The sequence below is a fragment of the Microcaecilia unicolor genome, chromosome 8 (genome assembly GCF_901765095.1).
Source record: "Microcaecilia unicolor chromosome 8, aMicUni1.1, whole genome shotgun sequence".
Lineage (NCBI taxonomy): Eukaryota > Metazoa > Chordata > Amphibia > Gymnophiona > Siphonopidae > Microcaecilia > Microcaecilia unicolor.
Window position 1 is genome coordinate 233,333,309 of NC_044038.1, and position 6,110 is coordinate 233,339,418.

The window sequence follows — 6,110 nt, forward strand, 5'->3', positions numbered from 1 at the left end:
GGACTGAGAAAGGCTGGGAACATCTCCCCAAAATATGTTTAAGGCACTCCCATTGTGGAACAACACAGGTAATCATATTGAAGGCTATGGATTTCCAGACAGCTAGTTTATAGGGGTAAATTACCAACTTAGAGGTCCTTTTACAAAGTCGCGCTGAAAAATGGCCTGCGGTAGTGTAGGTGCAGGTTTTGGGTGTGCGCAGAATCATTTTTCAGTGCGCCCATACACGGTAGTCGGGCGGTAAGTCCATTTTGGCACGCATTGGGCACATGTGGGCGCCTACGCAGCTTAGTAAAAGGGGTCCTTAGTCATGGAACTGCCATTGAAAAAGGCTAAAAGAACTAGAAGATAAGAGGAGGGGGTGACAGCTTTCAAAATCATTTCCACTTGTTTAGGAATTACATACCAATAAAAATGTAGGTAAACCTAAATGGCTAGTGGACCAGGGCAGCCGGGGTTCAAATCCTGCATGTGGCACCGATTCTCCCTGTGACCTTAGACAAGTCACTTTATCTCCCACTTCCTCGAGGATCCACTTAGTTTATAAGCTCTTTTGGGCAGGAACATCTTGTACCTGAATACTTATTGCCGCTATTCAGTGCTGTGAATGATAAGCATTATTTTAACTACCAATTAAATTACTGAGAAGGGATTCACCAATTTGCTGTGGGTCATGTGACACTTTGGTGCACTAAGGGAGTCTTTTGCTAGGGTAGTCTGGCATTTTTGGCTCGAGCTGGGGGTCGGCTGGCCCTGGACGCTGAGACGCCCATAGGAATATAGTAGACGTCTCGGCGTTTTGTACCAGCTGATTTTTGGCACGGGCTGCGGGTGCTGGTGCAGCTAGGTAGAAGACCCCCCCCCCCCCATGCTTTAGTAGAAGGGCCCGTTAGTGGTAATTGCTTGGAGATTGGAGTATTATTTGACTGTTTTGTACCACAGTAGTTTAGCATGTGCAGTGATCGTGTACCAAGAGATTTTAGGTGTGACCTGGCTTTATGCATTTTGGCGTCTGCTGAGCTATATCTTGGTATATACTGTAGTCGTTTGTATTTGCTTAGCTCACACCATTCTTTATTAATTTTGGTGGAAAGTAACGGTATTACTAGTTCATGGAGCTGACTTTGCAAATTTTATACGTTTTTACTAAATCAGTCTCTTAGAGACCTGTGCTGTAGGCCCGCTAACGATAGAGAATGGATCCTCAGAAGCTTAGCGGAGATTGGGAGGCGGGGCTAGTGGTTGGGAGGCGGGGCTAGTACTGGGCAGACTTCTACGGTCTGTGCCCTGAAAATGGTAGATACAAATCAAGGTCAGGTATACATATAAAGTAGCGCATATGAGTTTATCTTGTTGGGCAGACTGGATGGACCGTACAGGTCTTTTTCTGCTGTCACCTACTACGTTATGTTTTTTATGATAGAATTGCTTACATTTACTTGTGCATTGCACTACCAATTGAAATGCATGACATTTAAAAAAATTTGTGTTTTGTTTTTAGACATTTAAATGTAAAATAACATTTATAACCTACCTAACATGTCCAATACTAAGTAGCTCTCAACAATTAAAATAAAATACAAATTTCAACATAAATCAACCTCTTCCCTGCATAGACTTATCTTTAACAATCACTTACTATAAAATTCTTTTTTTAAATATCCCCAACCCAGAACAAGATATTTAAATTGCTTTGTTTTTGTTTTGTATTATTAGGATTAAAACCATGTCAGAGCAAGCATTAATTAGATGGAAAGTCACTGCAGTGATTGCTCTGACCAGCTTATAATTGAAACTGTCTCAAGGCCAGCTTAAGAGATTTGTGCTTCCCTGAGCCTTTCCCTCATACCCCCACTGAGCTCCCTTCAGCCATCCCACCCACACTGGTTCCCAAACCACCCACATACTCCAACTCATTTCAGGGGACCCAGGGTCAAAATGGGTAGCAAAAATTTGAAGGAGTTCTCCTCCTCCTCCTCCTCCTTTTCCCCTCCTCCGAACCTTCCTGCCCTGCTCAGCCAACTCCCATTGGGATGCCCCCACTGGCTGACACATTCTATATGACCCTTTTCTTAACGTTTGGGGAGCTCCGATCTATAGGATTGTTGTGCATATCTATTCCTTTTTATTTTATCTACTTTGAGTATGCAGTTATATATCGCCTTCAAATTTTGTAGATGGAGCAGTATGAAAGTGTAAGACATGAACTGTTTTGGGATCTTGCCAGGTACTTTGATTGGCCACTGTTGAAAACAGGATGCTGGGCTTGATGGGCCTTCGGTCTGTCCCATTGTGTCAATGTTCTTATGAGAACGGTGTAGGTGATATGCAATGGCTTCCTCTGTCCACATGATGTCAGCAAAATACCAAACTTCAATTGTAATATATTTTTTAAAAAAACACTTTGTGCTATATTAACCCATGGTTATGACTTACATTCCTTCCTCATGTGGAATATGGATCTAATAAGCTCAACAAAAAGGTTGCAATGTTTTGGAAAGCAACATTCTTAAAAATCTGGACATTCACCTACCCCAGGGTAATGAAGTGACCACAGAATTCATTGCACTGATCAGATCAGGAAGGCACCATTTACAGAATACAAGGAGATGTGTGAACATTTACTGATGGCCTGCTATTCTCCTTGGTATGGTAATTTACATATGGTTATGACTACTAGCCAATTGAAGTGTAGTTTTCAAAATACTCAGTTTCAACCAATGGTGGGGAGGCTTTATAAATCCTACTTGACTTCACAATGCGATCAGACGTCCCTGAGATTATAACTGCAATTAACGGAACTATTTCCTCACAGAAAACTAGGGGGTCCTTTTACAAAGGCACGGCACGCCCACCTTGGGCTTGCTGTGTGCCATTTGCCAGTACTCAAAAAATAATTTTACTTTTTTAGTGCCAGAGCTTACCCGGCGGTAATTGGGCAACCCCATTCGCTGCCTGGTTACTGCTGGGCTAGCACAGGAGCCCTTACTGCCTCCTAAATAGGTGGCAGTAAGGACTCCATCAGGAAATGGCCGCGTGGCAAGTGTTTAACTTACCGCATGGACATTTCTTTCTTTTTTTTTTTTTTTTTTAAAGAAAACCCCTTTGCTGCGGTAGGGGTCCTCAGCCTCGTGCCATCACCATCCAGCTGGATAGGCAGTGCCTTAAAAGGTGGAGGACAAAGGATTTTTTAAAATATTTAATAGAAATCAAACAAAATAAAACATGGAAAAGAAAATAAGATGATACCTTTTTTTTTGGACATAACTTAATACATTTCTTGATTAGCTTTCGAAGGTTGCCCTTCTTCCTCAGATCGGAAATAAGCAAATGTGCTAGCTGACAGTGTATATAAGTGAAAACATTCAAGCATTACTATGGCAGTAAAATAGATACCATTGGAGATTCTACATGGAATGTTGCTACTATTGGAGATTCTGCATGGAATGGTGCTATTCCACTAGCAACATTCCATGTAGAAGGCTGCGCAGGCTTCTGTTTCTGTGAGTCTGACGTCCTGCACGTACGTGCAGGACGTCAGACTCACAGAAGCAGAAGCCTGCGCGGCCACATTGGTGATCTACAAGGGCCGACTTCTACATGGAATGTTGCTAGTGGAATAGCCGGAATGTGCCGGAAGTGGTGTCTTCTGAGGATTCCCAAACATATTCTAGAGTATATTTATGCTTTTGAATCTTCAGATGTTTGGGCTTATGTTATTTTATAAGTACAGAAAATTAATAGAAAATATAGAAGAATTCCTATAGGTATATGGAGTGTATACCACCAGTTCTTTGTCTTTGGTTTGGTGTATTGGCTAGTGGAATAGCAACATTCCATGTAGAATCTATAGAAATCAAACCAAATAAAACATGGAAAAGAAAATAAGATGATACCTTTTTTATTGGACATAACTTAATACATTTCTTGATCAATAAAAAAAGGTATCATCTCATTTATTTATTTATTTTATTTAGTTGCATTTGTATCCCACATTTTCCCACCTATTTGCGGGCTCAGTGTGGCTTACAATAGATTGTAAATGATGGAAATACAGTTTCTTACATTTCATTACATTACGATTATGGGTTACATTGTGAGCAGATAAAGGAAGACAAGATCAGATCAGTCGCCTTTGGGGCGTGGAAACTAAAGGATGTGGTGTGGGGGATTTACTACGTTGATCGAATAATAGCAAGTGAGCGATGGGGTAGACAGTTTTTATCTGTGGGTAGATATTGAATGGGAGAGTACGGGGACGTGGAGTACGTGGGGTAATATCTTGAGGCATTGTTATGATGTATATGGGATTTATATGTTTTGCTCCTTGCGGTATGTTTTGTCAAAGAGATAGGTCTTCAATCTTATTTTCTTTTCCATGTTTTATTTTGTTTGGTTTCTATAGATTCTACATGGAATGTTGCTATTCCACTAGCAACATTCCATGTAGAAGTCGGCCCTTGTAGATCACCAATGTGGCCGTGCAGGCTTCTGCTTCTGTGAGTCTGACATCCTGCGACGTCAGACTCACAGAAACAGAAGCCTGCGCAGCCTTCTACATGGAATGTTGCTAGTGGAATAGCAACATTCCATGTAGAATCTCCAATAGTAGCAACATTCCATGTAGAATCTCCAATGGTATCTATTTTACTGTCATAGTAATGCTTGAATGTTTTCACTTATATACACTGTCAGCTAGCACATTTGCTTATTTCCGATCTGAGGAAGAAGGGCAACCTTCGAAAGCTAATCAAGAAATGTATTAAGTTATGTCCAATAAAAATGGTATCATCTTATTTTCTTTTCCATGTTTTATTTTGTTTGATTTCTATTGATAACCTTAAGAGTGGACTAACACGGCTACCACACTCCTCTACTTAAAATATTTATAATCTCACATTATCCCAAGCAAACTTGGGGTCAACGTGGCTTACATTTGAAAATACAGTGAGGCAGAATAATAGAATTTAGTAACATAATGGGAACAACTAGATGGTTATGTCTGAAACAAACCCAACAGGGCTTTTAAAAGTCTGTCCTTGAATGATGTCACATGTTCAAAATCATAGCCATAAGTACAGACAGTTATTCAAACATTATCACATGCACACAGGCATCCATACACACATTGCAAAAGCAAACAACAAGTTCTACAGAGTACATCCAAAACTTACTCCCCTGTTTACTAAGCCACACTAGCAGCTGCCACGTGGCAATGCTGATACAGCCCATTCAAAGTGAATGGGCTGTGTCAGCATAAGCGCACAGCTTAGTAAATAGGGGGGGGGGGGGGAGTTAATTTTTATTTCATTTCCATCTTCCAAAATTCTAGACAGCAGAAGTACAGATCAGTAGGACCCAAAGCAGTCCAAAACAAGTAAAGTCAGAAACAACACAGTTTATACCTAATTGTTCAACCACCCTTAGGATTTGCCGTTGGGTTTAAAAAGCAATACCAAGCAAATACCCATAATATGTAATACTTGGTAGCAATAAAGAAACACTAATGGACTATTCACTTAGCAGGCAGCCAACAGATTTATTTTCCACTGAATATAATTAACTTTGTATGATCTTGGTGGGTAATCGTGTGCTGAACTGGACAATGTTGGGACATTTAGACTGACTCTGGACAGAACTTCTGCATGAAGGAAGCTCTTCCCTCATTATTCAATACCTCTTTGTGAAATAGTAGTAATTAAAAAAAGCAAGTGCATTTTTATAATATACCACCGCATTCCACAAACCAAAAGGAGCAAGTACCGTCTTTTTCTTTTGATGTACCACAGGAAAAAAAAAAGATGTTAAATGCTCCTAGGTTTTAATTAACGTTTAAAAAAACCCCACACAAAACAACAAAACTTTGTGCTTATAAATAGTAACTCTGTTTGCTGAGCACCTGATGATTCTCATAACATGTCTGTTCTGGTGGCCCTTTGCTAGGTGAAAACATCTGTACACGAATACAGGGGGGAGTCCCTATAACCAGCCCCCCCCCCCCCCCCCACATGAAAATGATGTCCAATTTAGAACCAATTACTACTCTAACCGATAAAATCAATACTTCCTCTATGTACATTCGTATGCTGCACAAGCATAGGGATTTGAAA